Source organism: Dermochelys coriacea, chromosome 22 (assembly GCF_009764565.3).
Source record: "Dermochelys coriacea isolate rDerCor1 chromosome 22, rDerCor1.pri.v4, whole genome shotgun sequence".
Classification (NCBI taxonomy): Eukaryota; Metazoa; Chordata; order Testudines; family Dermochelyidae; genus Dermochelys; species Dermochelys coriacea.
The window spans coordinates 13,772,376-13,790,554 of NC_050089.1; the positions used below are offsets into that span (position 1 = coordinate 13,772,376).

Sequence of the window (18,179 nt, forward strand, 5' to 3'; positions counted from 1 at the left end):
CTTTAAAGGAGATGGTAAATGCCCTGGGCCCCTAGAGATTTACATATGACAAAGCAGGGGTTCCTATAACCCTGCAATTAAATGAGATCCAGGAAGGGCATATTTCAGAGTAGCAGCCGTGTTAGTCTGTATTCGCAAAAAGAAAAGGAGTACTTGTGGCACCTTAGAGACTAACAAATTTATTAGAGCATAAGCTTTCGTGAGCTACAGCTCACTTCAACAAATTTATTAGAGCATAAACTTTCGTGAGCTACAGCTCACTTCATCCGATGAAGTGAGCTGTAGCTCACGAAAGCTTATGCTCTAATAAATTTGTTAGTCTCTAAGGTGCCACAAGTACTCCTTTTCTTTTTAGGAAGGGCATATGTAATCTTTTACTTTCAGGTCACCTGTGTGTGTTTATGATTGTGATGGGAGACTAACAGTGCTGTCCAAAGTCTAGCAAAGTGAAGGCTTGTGTTGGACAAAGATTCCCTAATTTAGCTCTAAGAAAAGGAGTACTTGTGGCACCTTAGAGACTAACAAATTTATTTGAGCATAAGCTTTCGTGAGCTACAGCTCACTTCATTTAGCTCTGTGGATGCACATTAGTCCTGACCTGCAGCCCTCCTGCTCTTCCAGTCCTGCCTCATTTCTCCAGCAAGTTTTGCCTATCGTCTACCAGCCACATCTAAAAGGGGCTTATTAATGACTTAGTGTAATGTATCAGCTAGAAAAATGTCATTGCTACCACATTGTTAGGGACACAGCTGGTGGTCATCACCGGGGTGGATATAGATGTTGGAAGTGGTGCTGGTTTTTTTACAGCATATAATGTTTGATTGTTCTGGGACATCCAAACTGAAAAAAAATTATCAAATCACAAGAAGAGCCATAACTCAAGAAATGTAGTCTAATTTTGACCAAAATTGGCAAATGGTTTCTAAATGCAAATGATAATGCACTTATATACTTAAAATTAACAGTTTTGGAAAGTTTGGGAAATATTTAGCCCCAGGAGATATATTTTATGCATTTTGCTGTATTTTTTCCCTTTGGTTAAAACAAAAGTCTGTTATCACATGACACTATGAGATTGTTCATACTTTATAATACATCAAAATATCTATCATTATTTATATAAAGGACTGATTTTAGAAAAAGTTTTTCTGTCTGCTATTTTATGAGTATTGGCTACTGTGGAATGATTCCTTCTCTGGCAACTGATGTTAATACAGCGTACCCCATGGTGAAATATTTTCAGGATATGTTCCACTCTCTGGACCAAGACTGCTTCATCATGCAGGACATAGCTCCAATCTATTGCAAAGCACAAGTGATTAAATGAAATGCAGGTATCAAAGCAACACTCTTGTCTGTTAAAGCTGTTCCACTTTAGTTAAGTGCAATATTCCCTCAATAGTGCACGGGTTGGGTTACACGCCTGGCCTATGAAAAATATGGATCCAAATGCTCCCTCTGCCTTTGTTAAGAATAACTTTAGATAGGCAGCCTGAAGGGAATAGGGGGTTCAGTGAAAGTAAGGTATCCTCCTTCTTGCTTATGGGAGCTACTCTACTTCAATTAAATGGTATTTGGGTGAGCAGCCAAACACAATTTCCCCTGTAGGCTGGTGGTTAGGTGAGGTGCATAGGCTAGGGAAGATGTGGGTTCAAATCTCCACTGGTATGGACTTTTGGGTGCCCTCTCTCTTGCCTGTTGAAGCTGTTCCACTTTAGTTAACTGGGCTCTGGGCCGGCCTCACAGCTACCCTCACTCTAGTCCAGTGGTTAGGATACTCGCCTGGGTTGTAGGAGATCCTGGTTCAAATCCCCTAGCTGTCTGTTCAGCAGGGATTTGCACAGGGATTTCCTGCCTCCTAGGCGACCGTCCTTTAAGGTGGGCCATCCTTGTCCGAAGCCCCTCTCTTTCTTAAGAGGCCGTTGTCTTCTTGGGACGGAGAGGGGATTCGGACAGGGATCGCTCGCCAGTGACTCTCCCCAGGAGGTGGCGGCCCCCAGTTCACACCCCTCAAAAGAGCAGGGGAGTGCCCTGGGGTCTGCCACAACCTGGGCGTGTATCCTGATCACGGTGGACAAGAGTGAGAGGGGGGTTTTACTGTTTAGGGGCATTTCCTCTTGAATTAAAAAAGCAAGAAGCCCTGTGGCAGGCCTCTTGCTCAGGTAGGAGGGGCCTCCTCTCACCCAGCAGAGGCCCTCCTGTCCTGCAGAGTGGGGCTGTGAACCAGGGTCTCCCGCAATCCAAGCAAGCACCCTAACCCCTGTACTGTAGAGGGACTTGAGAGCTTAGCTCGCTCCAGTTAATATATAGTTAAAATGGAAGGCTTGAGCAATAAAACATTGAAGCACCCCTCTCCATGAGCCCCCAGGGGAATTGAACCAGGGTCACTCACAATCCAAGCAAGCACCCTAACCCCTGTACCATAGAGGGGCTTGAGAGCTTAGCTTGCCCTGGTTAATGTATAGTTAAAATGGAAGGCTTGAGCAGTAAGAGATTGAGGTGCCCCCCCCGCCATCTCACTCAGCACCCAGGGGAGTTGAACCGGGAGCACGCACATGGCAGGTGAGCACCTTAACCCCCATACCATAGAGGGGCTTGAAAGCTTAGCTCGCCCCGGTTAATATATAGTTAAAATGGAAGGCTTGAGCAGTAAGAGATTGAAGCACCCCTCTCCACAAGCCCCCAGGGGAATTGAACCAGGGTCACTCACAATCCAAGCAAGCACCCTAACCCCTGTACCATAGAGGGACTTAAGAACGTAGCTCACCCTGGTTAATATATAGTTAAAGTGGAACCCTGGCGGGGCAAGAGGTTAAGGTCCCAAGCCTTGATCTCAAGAAAGAGAGAGAAAGGGGATTTGAACCAGCGGCTCACTGCTTCTGGGGCCCGGAGCCCAACCACAGGACTACAGAGGGAGTCCCGGCGGGCGGTCTTCCCGATGCTCGTGGAATAGTTACTGAAAGCGGCCCGCCTTCAACAGAAGAGACCGAGGGATCCCCCACATCCCACTGGCCAGGCACTTAGGCCTTTCAGTTGCGAGATAAGTCATCAAGGCTCAAGCCCCTTCTCTTCAAGAAGAAGAAAGAAAGAAAAGGAAGGCAGGGGATTTGAACCCCAAGCTCCCACCTGCTGGGCAGCTTGCCAAGCCACTAGACTACCCAGGGCTGCTTGGGCTGTCTTTGCCCCGATGAACATGTAACCGAACGTGGCCCCCCCCGCCCCCACAAGAGAAAAGACGGAGCGAGCCCCCACATGGGAAAGCCTCCGAGCCCAGCACTTAGGCCATTCGCCTGAGAGGCAGGAGATGAAAGTTCAGATCCCTTCTCAGCAAGAAGAAAGGGGCTTTGAACCCGCAGCCTCCCACCTGCGGGGCACACACCACACCCACCAGACTACAGCGGGCTGCTGGGTGGGCTGCTGGCCCCATGAATATGTCATGTCAGTGGACCAGCTTCAGCAGGAAAAAAAAGGCACGGGGGCCCAAGCGCCCCAGGAGAATCCCTCTTAGTCCAGAAGCTGGATCTTCACTTGCGAGCAGGGAGATGGCGGGTTAAGTCCTTCCTCAGCAAGCTGGGGGAGGAGTCGAACCGGCATCACCCACACGCTGGGTAAGTGCCCAAACCACTGGACTACAGAGGGATTCATGCGGCAAGGCTGGCCAGTGGCCACTTAATGGAAGTGGCCCAGCCCCGACAAGCTACAACGAGCAAGCCTCCTCAGGCGGTCCTTTCCTTCAGTAGTGGGGCTCACGCTGGAGAGAACGCAGAGCCCTCTTCAACCAAAGGCAGGACTTCGCCCCGCAGCGCACGGTCAGCCTGTGGAACTCGTTGCCAGTGGAGGTGGGGTGGGCCAAACCTGTAAGTGGGTTCGAAAAGAAAGACCGAGAAAGTTTGTGGCGAATGGATCCATCCGTGGCTATTAGCCAAGACGGTCAGGGACGCAGTCCCGTGGTCCGGGCGTCCTTCGCCCGCTGACTGCCGGCTGCTGGGGGGCGACGGGACGGATGGCTTGAGAGTTGCCCTCTTCTGTTCACTGCCTTGGAAGCAGCCGGCGTTGGCCGCTGTGGGAAGGCAGGAGAGTGGGCTAGCTGGGCCGTGGGTCTGATGCATTATGGCCATTCACGTTCTTAACTCTCCCCGCTGCCTGATGAGCCCAAGGGATTTGCCAAGGGCTCACCTACGGCCCGGGTGAGTGCCCTAATCCTTGGGTCCTGGGCTACAGCGACGGGAGCACCCTCAGTTGAAGCTGTTACACTTTAATTGAAGGGCCCCGAGCCCAGCTAAAGGCTGTGGCTCCCTCTCTGATTCCGTGGTTAGGCTTCAGAGAGGGGCTAGGAGGCTGGCTCGTTCAAATCCCCCTTCTCCCTGCTGGGAAGGTTGGGCGGGGGGGGGGGGGTTGCCGAGCGCTGCCCTACAGGCTGTCTGTGTTCGGTGGTTCCGTAGCTCCAGTGATGGGGGGTCTCGTAATTCCCTTCCTCTTGCCTGTGAAGCTATTCAACTTTAATGAAATATTATTTGGGCCACCCAGTTCAGCAGCTTCTTGGGTAGTCCAGTGATTACGCTTCCCGTCTGGCTTGTGGCTGCCGTGGGTTCCAATCCTCCCTTTGTCTGTTGCAAAAACCTTTGAAACGATATGATCCTGGATTAAATCTGTGGCGTCCCTTGCTTTTTGGCCCGTAGAAGGTGTTCCACGTTAATTAACTATTGTTCAGGCAAAGTGCCAGGCACGGCTCTGTCTGTGGTCCAGTGGCTGGGTCCCATGTGTGGCATGGGGGTGCTGTGGGTTCAATTCCCCAGGTCTATGGATGCTAAAAAGGGCTTGAGCTGAGTGTTTAACACAGGCCTGGTAGGTCTTGGGGAGCTGCTTCTCTCTTGCCTTTGGAAGCTGTTCCACTTTAATTAAATGATATTTGGGCCTCAGGCTGACTCAGTTCCTTCTGTAGGTTGATGGTTACACTGTGCCACCTTGGGTGTGGGAGCTGTGAGTTCAAATCTCCCCTGGGGCCGTGGGGGGTTCCTCCCTTCTTGCCTTTCAGAGTGTTCCACTTGAATTAAATAGTATTTGGGACTCTCTTTTCCACAATACCCTCTATAGGCTGATGGTCACACTGTGTGCTTGGGGTGTGTGAGATCCTGGTTCAAATCTCCCCTGGTGTGTATGTTTGTGTCCCTGGACCTTTCTGTAATAGTGAAGGGGTTGCCTTACTCCTTTTTGCTGTTGAAGCTGTTCCACTTTAGTTAAATGGGCTCTGGGCCGGCCTCAAGGTTACCCTCACTCTCTAGTCCAGTGGTTAGGATACTCACCTGGGTTGGGGGAGATCCTGGTTCAAATCCCCCAGCTGTCTGTTCAGTAGGGATTTCCTGCCTCCTAGGTGACCGTCCTTTAAGGTGGGCCATCCTTGTCCGAACCCCCTCTTTTTCTCAAGAGACCTTTGTCTTCTTGGACGGAGAGGGGATTCGGACAGGGATCGCTCGCCAGTGACTCTCCCCAGGAGGTGGCAGCCCCCAGTTCACACCCCTCAAAAGAGCAGGGGAGTGCCCTGGGGTCTGCCACAACCTGGGCGTGTATCCTGATCACGGTGGACAAGCGTGGTGGGGGGTTTACTGTAGAGCAGCATTTCCTCTTTAATTAAAAGAGCAAAAGGCCCTATGCCAGGCCTCTTGCTCAGGTAGGAGGGGCCTCCTCTCACCCACCAGCCACGCTCCTGTTCCGCAGAGTTGGGACATGAACCAGGGTCTCCCGCAATCCAAGCGGGCACACTAACCCTGCTTCCATAGAGGGACTTAAGAGCCTAGCTTGCCCCAGTTAATATATAGTTAAAATGGAAGACTTGAGCAGTAAGAGATTGAAGTGCCCCCTGCTGTTTCAATCAGCACCCAAGGGAGTTGAACCAGGGTCACCCACAATCCAAACAAGCACCTAACCCCTGTACCATAGAGGGACTTAAGAGTATAGCTCGCCCTGGTTAATATATAGTTAAAGTGGAACCCTGGCGGGGCAAGATGTTAAGGTCCCAACCTTGATCTCAACAAACAGAGAGGGGATTTGAACTAGCAGCTCACTGCTTCTGGGGCATGGAGCCCAACCACATAACTACACAGAGAGTCCTGGTGGATGGTATTCCCAATTCTCATGTAATATTTACTGAAAGTGGCCCGCCTTCAACAGAAGAGACCGAGGGATCCCCCACATCCCACTGGCCAGGCACTTAGGCCTTTCAGTTGCGAGATAAGTCATCAAGGCTCAAGCTCCTTCTCTTCAAGAAGAAAAAAGAAAGAAGGAAGGTGATTTGAACCCCAAGCTCCTACATGCTGGGCAGCTCGCCAAGCCACTAGACTACCCAGGGCTGCCTATGCTACTTTTGCCCTGATGAATATGTAACCGAACGTGGCCCCCCCGCAAGAGAAAAGACGGAGCGAGCCCCCACATGGGGAAACCTCCGAGCCCAGCACTTAGGCACTTCGCCTGAGAGGCAGGAGATGAAAGTTCAAATCCCTTCTCAGCAAGAAGAAAGGGGCTTTGAACCCACAGCCTCCTACCTGCTGGGCGCACACCACACGCACCAGACTACAGCGGGCGGCTGGGTGGGCTGCTGGCCCCATGAATATGTCATGTCAGTGGAACAGCTTCAGCAGGGATAAAAAAAGGCACAGGGGCCCCAGGAGAATCCCTCTTAGTCCAGAAGCTGGATCTTCACTTGCGAGCAGGGAGATGGCGGGTTAAGTCCTTCCTCAGCAAGCTGGGGGAGGAGTTGAACCAGCATCACCCACACACTGGTTAAGTGCCCAAACCACTGGACTACAGAGGGATTCATGCAGCAAGGCTGGCCAGTGGCCACTTAATGGAAGTGGCCCAGCCCCGACAAGCTACAATGAGCAAGCCTCCTCAGGCGGTCCTTTCCTTCAGTAGTGGGGCTCACGCTGGAGAGAATGCAGAGCCCTCTTCACCTCCCCGGCGCTCACCAGGCGGGGAGAAGGAAATCGACCCAGCGTCTTCCCCTCCCAGGTACCGCCCTCCGCTTGCCAGCCACGGCCAGGAACCCCTCAGGTGACTTAGGCGCCTAACCCATTTAGCGTGAGCTGGTCAGGGACCAGCCGAACGCCCCACAAAACAGCCCGGGGGGAAGGAGGCAGAGGCCCTCTCATGTAACTTTTAACCTCGTGGTTCGGGGCCTCGCCTGTGATGGAGGTTGGTTGCGGGGGGGAAGGTGGGCTTCAGGTTCAGCTGGGAAAAGAGACAGTTAAGGTTGGATCTGATAGAGGGCGAGACAGTCATGACTGGGGTGGAGAACGTGAATCGGGACATGTTATTTACCCCTTTCACGCAACGCAAGAACCAGGGGTCACTCGCTGACATGAACAGGCAGCAGGTTTAACCCAAAGCAAAGGCAGGACTTCGCCCCGCAGTGCACAGTCAGCCTGTGGAACTCATTGCCACTGGATGTGAGGTGGGCCAAAACTGTAAGTGGGTTTGAAAAGAAAGACTGAGAAAGTTCTTGGCGAATGGGTCCATCCATGGCACACGACAGGTGAATACCTTAAGCCCCGTACCATAGCGGGGGTTTGGAGAGCTTCCTTTGCCCCGGTTAATATATAGTTAAAGTGGAACACTAGTGGGACAAGAGGTTAAGGTGCCAATCTCTTTTCAAGAAGGAGACAGGGGAGTTGAACTAGCATAATGTGATATAAGAGGCAGTTACCCAAACCACAGGGGAAGTCATATGATCCCTGTAATGGTTAAAGAGTACATCAGATAGAAATACTGAACCACACCCAGCATCTACATCCACCTTGGAGATGACTAACAGCTATGTGCCTAATATAGTAGCAATGAAATTTTTCTAGCTGCTGGGTTATCCTTTAATGCCCAAAATGGGTCTGGGCTGGTAGACTACTCTTTACCCAGGTCTATTTCAATCGTCATGAGACAGAGTCTTGGTGTTCTTGCCCCTGGAAAGGGAAAAGTATCAGCAACTGCAGATCCAGGGCAAATGCTACATCTAATTGTGCAGTGGCACGTCCGAGTCACATAAATAAGGGAAATAAATATAAGTAGCCTTTAGCATGGATTGATTAGCACTCATAGTAAACTTTTACCTTGCAAAAGGTTGTTGTTGTTTTTTTTTCCCCCCCAAATGACTTTTACAAATCCCCTCCATTACCTCCAGTGTTGTTTATTAAGAAATTTCAGCTGGAATGTCAAGTTTGGAGCGAAGAACATCAGGGTTGTTATTGTGATTTGTGTAACACAAATGTTTCATTTGCAAAATGATGACAGGACATTTCAATAGCAAGTAATGTTTATGAATCACAAGCAACCAATCTGATGGGAAACCCTTTAATGCAGCTTTATGACTTATATTAAGGACTTGGCAACAATCATTTCTGTTAATTGTTAAATGTTCTTTTGACTGAAAGTTTGCAATATCAGTCTTGCTTACCAATTACACAATCCCTGGGGGTTTAGTCTTCAGGATGCATCTAAATATCCTCAGATTCTTCTATGCGCCCTTATAGACAATAACATTTTTGTCAAATTCGTAGATTTTGACTTTGGGACAGCCTCCAGAAACGCCTTCCAGAGGGATGTCTGTACAGATATACACAGCTAGGTCCTCTGTTGTGCTGTGGAGGAAAGAGAGGCTTGATGATGAAAAGAGGAGCAAGTCAAGGGAAGAAGTGTGCTGTCTAACGCTGAAGAACTGCACTGTTTCAGGTGAAACTAGGTGTTGCCAGAAATATCCAAGCTTGCAGCAGATTCCACCTGTCCAGTGCCTTGCAGCCTGCTGCACTGCATCCACAAATGGCACTCTCTCCAAACACGGCTGGGCCTGTGCTTCATAGTCCGTACCCCAACTCCTCTGGAGTGGGTGCATTGACTGCATCAGTACAGACGATCTGCGCATAGTAACTCCTAGAAGTGAATGCACTGCGCTGTACTTGCATTACTGAATAGCCACCTATTATAACCAATCCTTCCTAGGCAACAAACTAAACAAGTAGGTTCAGTACCCTACAATAGGCAATAGGGATTTGGAGTTTGCCTTACACTGTGATGGGAGATTGTAATGAACGTCTTTCTGTCCCAAGCCCCACTGAGCACCTGGCTCATCACCATCTCCTTGTGCATTACTCTAGCGCTTTACAAACGTCTATGAAAATGAGGGGCTTGGTTCCTCCTCTTGCTGACACAGTTTGACTCCAGCAATTTCAATGGACTTTATTTGCTCATTTCCCTGAGTGTAAATCAGGAGTGTCAGCTCACAGTCTCTTCCCTAAGGACTTTTCTCCAAATGTGGTGAATCCCACAACTCAACTCAGAAAATCCGAACAATTTGCTGATTATTGATATTCCTGTTGAACCATTCATTTCACAAAGATACCCTATCTCTGTTATATAAGGGCTACTCCCCCACTAACCCACACACCAATAGACTAGATAAAATCAACTCCCCGATCCAATCTGATCAGTGGATTAGGTGTTAAGGGCTGCTATTAAGAAAAGAATTATTTTGATCAGTTGTTCTCCAGGTCCACTGAAAGTAGGACAAGAAGTAATGGGGTTAAATTTACAGCAAGGGAGATTTCTAACTCTAGTTAAGCTCTGGAACTGGCTTCCAAGGGAGGTTGTGAAATCCGCATCCTTGGAAGTTTTTAAGAAGAGGTCAGACAAACACCCATCAGGGATGATCTAGGTTTACTCGGTTCTGCCTCAGTGCAGGGGGCTGGACTTGATGACCTCTTGAGGTCCCTACTACCCCTACATTTCTATGATTCTATGGTTTTTCTAACATTCAGGCCTATGCACTTAAATCTGGGATCTGAAAATTTAGCTGTATTTTTTCTGCCTGTTACATGGAGTCACAGAGTAACAATTCTGGAGTCACAAATGAGCCAAGCAGTTTGTTGAACACAAAACCATACCCTAGGGGCTTTGCCCCTTGGACTGTAGAAATGTTCCAATAAAGAGGCCTATTCTGCTTGTTTTGGCCTGTCTGTAAAGATTCAGTAAATCATCGTAGATTTACTGACCCAGAGACTGTGATATGTTTTTGCAGTGGCAACCTCAGTGGGGCCCTGATCCTTGATCTGGCCCCTTGGCACTACCAACAATAAATTGTGCATTCAGGTTCAAGAATTCCAAACAGCTGACTGAGCACAGAAGCTCCTTGGGAAGCAGGTTAGAAATTCCAGAGGCAGAGAGATTGGCCAGTTTCCATGGACATTGCATAGAATTTGGTGTCCATGGAGGTGTGGTAAGAATTAGCACCACAAGAGCATCCTCTCAAGTGGGACCTTTTACGTTCAGCTGACAGGACAGGACAGAGAGATGCAGTTGCAGATGATGGCTTCTGAGCGAAAGATCTGTGTTAAACAGAAGGAAGCCACTTGTCCCTAAAATTCCTAGGCACGGAATCTAGTTCTACCATGAAACCCTGCCGCTCACCTTACCACATCAGCAAAATAGGGCACATCCTGATCCAGGGTCTTGTGGTCAAGTGGCTCCAGGATGGTCTCCTGGAGCAGAGAGGAAGGACATTAGTGGATACATCTGCGTGGCACATTTTAACCACTACAGGCTCATTCCTGGTGCCCTGGACTCTGAGCTGAGCAGGGAAGGCCCTATGACACCGTTAGGGGAATCCCAGATTCTTTAATATGGGGAACTTTAATGATGCTGAGCCCTTGGCTCAGTCTTTTCCCGCGAGGCCCTAGAGATTTGGTGTTGGCAGGCAGGACCGGCTCTAGGCACCAGCAAAGCAAGCACTTGCCTGGGACAGCACATTTCCAGGGGCAGCATTCCAGCCATCTATTTTTATCTTTTTTTGCATGGGCAGTTGTGCTCTTGGCTTTCATGCTCTGCTCTCGAGAGTTTAGGGCACACAGGAATTAAGCCTGCTCCCCAAATTTCAGATTACCAGGAAATGTCACAGAGGGAATTTAAATCACAGGCACCGCATAGCACACTCCTCTTCCTTCTGGCCCTCCAAACTTACTGCGGATACCTGTGAAATCACTCCAACGATCAGAGAGGATTGTAAGCCGCATGAAAGGAACTATCCATAACATTATGACAGGTTTCAGAGTAGCAGCCGTGTTAGTCTGTATCCGCAAAAAGAAAAGGAGTACTTGTGGCACCTTAGAGACTAACAAATTTGAGCATAAGCTTTCATGAGCTACAGCTCACTTCATCGGATGCATTCCACGTATAACAAAAGCTTATGCTCAAATAAATTTGTTAGTCTCTAAGGTGCCACAAGTACTCCTTTTATTATTACCTTCATGTATTCCTGAAGTGTGAGAATGTTCATAAACATGCCACAGGTGGGTTTATCTACAGGACAAATAGAGAGCGGAAACTCCATCCAATGTCATAAAATGCTCTGTGGGGACTATTAAAACACAGACATGGCAACTGGAGTTTACACTGGAACACTGAGCAAAAAGCAAGTTCATATGTGCAATACAGACCTAGTGCCTTGCCTGTCTGGTTGTGCTCAGACCTGATATGCAAATCAAGAAGGAGTTTAATGTTATGCTCTATAATTCTATTCTAATTAGCTCCTTATCCTGTGCCCATCACCGTGGTATTTCTTATGCTACATAGCAATTAACCTACCCACAAACAGAAGCTGTTTTCAGTTGCATAGTAATGAAATCTTTTCTCACTGAGGTGCTCCAGGGAAACAAATTTGAGAGTTTCTTCACAGACACTGGGTAGTTCAACTTAGTCAATGAAATTGTGTATTGCATCGGGAAGTTCTTGTCTGGTGCAAAGTGATATATTAGCATAACACAGGGACAGGAAAAGAAAGTGAAAGCCAATGAAGTGAGCTGTAGCTCAGGAAAGCTTATGCTCTAATAAATTTGTTAGTCTCTAAGGTGCCACAAGTACTCCTTTTCTTTTTGCGAATACAGACTAACACGACTGCTACTCTGAAACCTGTCATAAACAAACCTGTGGCTCACATTGTTATTTGGAAGGTTAACAGGAGTTGTCCAACAGGGAGAAAGACGATTGGTTTTACTACTTGATGCAGGCCATGTTGTAGTGAGCTGGGTAAACTCTGGGCAAACTAGCAAGTTGAGTAAACGCTTCATTACTGCTAGCAAAGGAATAGGGCTTCAGGAAGCAGGAGAGAGGCAATCCTTGCTGAGCCGTGCCCCAGGACTAAGGCCTTGTCTGCACTTGGGGTTCAGCAATCAGTGGCCCACCATCATCTGGCGTCCCTGCACGGGTTCAATCTCCCAGTGCAGACAAATGCCCTGGCTCTGCTGTTTCCTCCTTGAAGCCAAGGAAAACTCCACTGGTGTAAATTGCTGCTTTCCTTGCCTACACTCAGAGCCTGGGCCAGTACAGCTTCATTGTCTGCTGGCTCAGGGACAATCCCGAGCTTAGACAAGGCCTGAGCTAGCCAGAATTCCAAATGAAACTAAACACCGCCTGGATAAAGGGGAAATGAGCATAGACAGCTACCTCCTCACGCACAGTCAGGGTCACTGAAAAGCAAACAGAAGGCAATAGCTGTGAATAGAACCCCCTCTGCTTTTGCCTCTGCCAGGCACAGGTTTTGGGGAGAGTGGCGGGGGGGAGGGATGGGGAAAAGAAGGGGAATATCGCTGCAATGGGGATCTTTAAATTACAGTCTGCGTTTTGGAGGCTGCTGGGTGTGGCAGCCTTGCTGATGAGAAACATCTTTCACTGCATGTCCAATATTTCCCTTACCAGCAGTATCTGGGGGCTTCCCGGGGACAGGAAAGCAATGGAGGAAAGCATGTTTTGTCTCTCCTGGTGCCCCATAAAAGAGGCATAGATACTGCCATTGAGAGATGCAGCAGCAATGCTGACCCCAAATCATTGTGGCTCAATGGAAAGAGGTGGGCCCCTCTGCTAAAAGGCCTGATTTACAGAAACCCTGAGTAGTTACAACTCCAGGTGAAGTCAGGGTTGGAATTGCAGATGTCCTGCCTCCCTGAAAATCAGGCCCTGAACATGGATGGTTAGACCCACAATAATACCTTGAAATTATTATCCATCCATTTGATGTTAGCAACTGGAAAGGGAGGGAAGTGGCTGCTGTCTCAAGGATCAGATGCAGAGCAATTATTCCCTGGCTAGGATTTTTAAATAATAGTACTTAGCCCTTCCGTAGCATTTTTCATTCATAGATCTCCAAGCACGTAACAAAGGAAGATAAGAAGAACTGTTATCATATCTTGATTCCCAATCAGGTGCCTTATTTGCTCAGCCACACTACCCTCTGGTCTTAGTCTTTGTTCACAATTTTCCATGGAGAGAAAACTCTCCAGTTTTGGATTCTTTGCTTTGAATGTGCAACAGAAGCGGTTAGCTTGGATGGGGAATAGGAAAGCAAGTTTTTAGACACCGACCCCTATTTCCCTTTCATTGATCCTTCCCTAGACCAGGGGAACATGCAGGGTTGTCCCTCACTTATATAGTTGTCAGAGTAGCAGCCGTGTTAGTCTGTATTCGCAAAAAGAAAAGGAGTACTCGTGGCACCTTAGAGACTAACAAATTTATTTGAGCATAAGCTTTCATGAGCTACAGCTCACTTCATCGGATGCGTCCGATGAAGTGAACTGTAGCTCACGAAAGCTTGTGCTCAAATAAATTTGTTAGTCTCTAAGGTGCCACAAGTACTCCTTTTCTTTTTATATAGTTGTGTCAATGACTGTGGTTGCATTTCCCAAAGAGTTCCTTGTTTTCATCATTATTTCATGATTTGCTGGGGAAAAACAAAGCCAGCCTTAGGAAGCCAATGGCAAGACAGCTTCTATCAAACACTGTGCCCTACCCCATGTCACCTTCAGCCCCTCGGCTGTCACCTTTCTGAGGGATCAGAGCAGAACCTTACAGAACCATTTTTCAGGTCCTAGACAGTAGCTGTGTCCGTATTTGCCATTGGATAGCGAAGAAAAGTGACGAGAGAGGAAAGAGAAACTTCCTCTCACTCATATCTAAAAATGGAAGGAGAAGTCAGGAAAACCTGCATGGAAGACGCTGTCCTACTTTCCCATCTTTTCCTGCATGGAGCTTCTCTACTTTCCTAATTCTCCTGTTCTCTGCTACTCAGCTTAATCCTGCCCAGCAGCTTTACACACGCGCCCCTGCTTTCCCAGCTCCTCCCTGTGCTCTGCTCCCTGGCTCAGACCTGCTCTGCTTTTATCTTCCTGCTGGTCACAGGAACATAGAAATTGCCAGATTAGATAGAGCACCTGTCTAAGCCAGCCAATATCTGGTCATGCCACAGTGGCCCGCCCCCGCTGTTTCAGAGGAAGATGTAAAAAACCCTGCAGTTTTAGGATAACCTGCCCTCACGAGTTCCACCCCCTCCCACAATCCCATCACTTAGGGAAACTTGAGGGCTTAGTTCCCATCCAAAATTCTAGCACCATCATGTCTTGTGACTGCTAGTTCCGCAGGCTAATTGTGTATCATTGTACAATGCAATTGAGATCTTGGTCTCAGAATATACATTGTGCCATGACCCATATTTAAATATCACACAAACCGTGTAATGGTTTGTTAAATAGAAATTGCTACATACATTCTAGCTACACATGCAAACAATCCCCCGAACCATTGACCTGGCCTATGGAATCTCAGCTTTCTCTGGACCAAAAAAAAAAAAAAAAGTCTCAGGATTGACAAATCTCCTTTTAAGTCCAAACCTGAGAGAAGCCCCATCTCTTTCACTATATATTGCCCCTTGCCTGGGCCTATCAGCAGAGAAGTTGCTTGCAAAAAAGTCATTTGCCCCCTTGCTGGTAGCTCAAGATGCTGTCCTGGTTGAATAGGAAATCGTGGATAACAAACAGGCTTGACCCATCTTTGCCAGACAACAACCGTCCAAGTGGCTCCTGGGATACAAAAAAATTTCCCCCAAAAGGCTGATTGTGTCCTATTACCTGCTCAGCCTGTGAGTGGCAGCAAAGGTTTCTGTTCTGGAGAGGAAGGCCACCTTAGCAGCAGGGCTCAGCTTGTCATTTCTAGTTCTGCTCTGCATTGCAAGGAGCACAGTCGCTGCCGAAGTGGAAACTGTTCCATGCCAGACCTCAGAGCCTCAATAAATATAGCCACATGACATCATGTGTGTCGCAGGAAGGCAACCAAGCAGATGGAAGTGCTAAAGTAATTTCCCAGATGACTTTGCTCGAACTGCATGACTACATCATTTGGGAGGGATTTCCCAGTTAATTTGGCTTATTTCCCTTACCCTCTGGGACAAGGGATGGAGACCACAAGAAGTCATCTCCCATTAGACAAGATTCTTTCACAGCTGAGATGGGACTCTCAGGGAAGGCAGACAAGGGTTCAGAAGGGTGATCAGAAAAGAATTCATACAGTTCAGCTTGGGAGACACACACTGTGCTACTGCGTAACGGGGCAAGGAGAAGACAGCTGGGCAAAGCCCTGGAAGACAAAGTGGTCTTGTGGTTCAGGCATCACGGAGAGCTAACTTCAGCCCTCTGCTCTGCCACAGGCTGACCTTGCCAGGGCAAACCAGTTAATCTCTCTGAGCTGCAGTCCCCCATCTCTAAAATGGGGATAATAATTCTCCCTCTCTTTGCCTACTGCATCTCTTTAGCTTGCAGGTTCTTCCAGGCCTTTCTCATAGCCTGTCCTGGCACAATGGGGCCCCAATGGGTGAGAGTCTCTGGCTTGTGTTATGCAGGAGCTCAGACTAAATAATCAGAATAGCCCCTTCTGGCCTTAAAACGTATGAATAGGAATCTCCGTGAAGGCCTCTAGGCACTATTGTAATACAGAGAATAATAAATAAGTGACAGGAAGGGCCTATTGGCACTAGAGGTGGGTGAAGTGCTATTATGCAGCATCCCAGAGCATGCTAGGTACTTACTGTTACTTCTTTCTCTTGTCAGTTATTATCCATCTCCTGTGTAGGTTGCTTCTTCTCCTCGGGGAAACATGCTTGGCCCATTTTAAACTAGACTGAGCAAAGCCAAAGACAATATGCAATATTATGCAATCTCCCCTGCACTTGGCAAGGGGAGATAGAGTCAGGGATTTTCTGTTTCTAGGTGCTATGATTCCTTGAACTGTCCTGGTCTCAGCTTTGTGCAGAAGGGTCTAACACAGAACCTGCCTGGGTCCTCCATAGGATTCAGCCCAAGGCAGCTCATAACGTTTCTTCCTGCACTGCTAGTCTGCAGCTCCAGGGCTGCTTACACAGAAGATCCCTGTAATGCTGGGGCACTCACCTCTTGAGTGCCTCCTGCTGCTGCGCGGTCCTTTTCCCACTCCTGGCACCACCTATAGGTTGTTGGCCTCACTTGGCAGGTCTTCATTGGCTCCATCCTCAAACTGGGTCACACAGTCAAAATGAACCCCTTCTAGGGATAGCAAAGAATCCAACAAAAAACTGTCTGCTCTCACCAGGGTCTTCAGCCCCTGCTCTGGGCTCTTTAAATTCAGCCCTTTGCTTGGGCTTCCAAAGTAGCCTTGTCCCATTATCAGGGCTTGCACCACTTCGCTGGTGGGGGAACCCTAGGTCATAGAATCATAGAATATCAGGGTTGGAAGGGACCCCAGAAGGTCATCTAGTCCAACCCCCTGCTCAAAGCAGGACCAAGTCCCAGTTAAATCATCCCAGCCAGGGCTTTGTCAAGCCTGACCTTAAAAACCTCTAAGGAAGGAGATTCTACCACCTCCCTAGGTAACGCATTCCAGTGTTTCACCACCCTCTTAGTGAAAAAGTTTTTCCTAATATCCAATCTAAACCTCCCCCATTGCAACTTGAGACCATTACTCCTCGTTCTGTCATCTGCTACCATTGAGAACAGTCTAGAGCCATCCTCTTTGAAACCCCCTTTCAGGTAGTTGAAAGCAGCTATCAAATCCCCCCTCATTCTTCTCTTCTGCAGACTAAACAATCCCAGCTCCCTCAGCCTCTCCTCATAAGTCATGTGCTCTAGACCCCTAATCATTTTTGTTGCCCTTCGTTGTACTCTTTCCAATTTATCCACATCCTTCCTGTAGTGTGGGGCCCAAAACTGGACACAGTACTCCAGATGAGGCCTCACCAGTGTCGAATAGAGGGGAACGATCACGTCCCTCGATCTGCTCGCTATGCCCCTACTTATACATCCCAAAATGCCATTGGCCTTCTTGGCAACAAGGGCACACTGCTGACTCATATCCAGCTTCTCGTCCACTGTCACCCCTAGGTCCTTTTCCGCAGAACTGCTGCCGAGCCATTCGGTCCCTAGTCTGTAGCGGTGCATTGGATTCTTCCATCCTAAGTGCAGGACCCTGCACTTATCCTTATTGAACCTCATTAGATTTCTTTTGGCCCAATCCTCCAATTTGTCTAGGTCCTTCTGTATCCTATCCCTCCCCTCCAGCGTATCTACCACTCCTCCCAGTTTAGTATCATCCGCAAATTTGCTGAGAGTGCAATCCACACCATCCTCCAGATCATTTATGAAGATATTGAACAAAACGGGCCCCAGGACCGACCCCTGGGGCACTCCACTTGACACCGGCTGCCAACTAGACATGGAGCCATTGATCACTACCCGTTGAGCCCGACAATCTAGCCAGCTTTCTACCCACCTTATAGTGCATTCATCCAGCCCATACTTCCTTAACTTGCTGACAAGAATGCTGTGGGAGACCGTGTCAAAAGCTTTGCTAAAGTCAAGAAACAATACATCCACTGCTTTCCCTTCATCCACAGAACCAGTAATCTCATCATAAAAGGCGATTAGATTAGTCAGGCATGACCTTCCCTTGGTGAATCCATGCTGACTGTTCCTGATCACTTTCCTCTCCTCTAAGTGCTTCAGGATTGATTCTTTGAGGACCTGCTCCATGATTTTTCCAGGGACTGAGGTGAGGCTGACCGGCCTGTAGTTCCCAGGATCCTCCTTCTTCCCTTTTTTAAAGATGGGCACTACATTAGCCTTTTTCCAGTCATCCGGTACTTCCCCCAGTACTTGTGGCACCTTAGAGACTAACAAATTTATTAGAGCATAAGCTTTCGTGAGCTACAGCTCACTTCAGCGGATGCATGAAAAAAAAAATAAAACTTATGCTCTAATAAATTTGTTAGTCTCTAAGGTGCCACAAGTACTCCTTTTCCTTTTGCGCATACAGACTAACACGGCTGCTACTCTGAAACCTGTGGCCAGAGA

At 48.2% G+C, this 18,179-nt stretch overlaps 1 long non-coding RNA gene across 1 annotated transcript; it reads right to left on the bottom strand.

The window, feature by feature from the left end:
- Positions 1–629: 629 nt before the first annotated feature.
- Positions 630–16,532, bottom strand: LOC122457213. The gene is made up of 4 exons (XR_006276652.1): positions 16,245–16,532; positions 11,279–11,334; positions 10,447–10,517; positions 630–1,299 (listed from the first exon to the last, which is right to left on the bottom strand). It is a non-coding gene; the product is annotated as an uncharacterized LOC122457213 (long non-coding RNA).
- Positions 16,533–18,179: the final 1,647 nt, after the last annotated feature.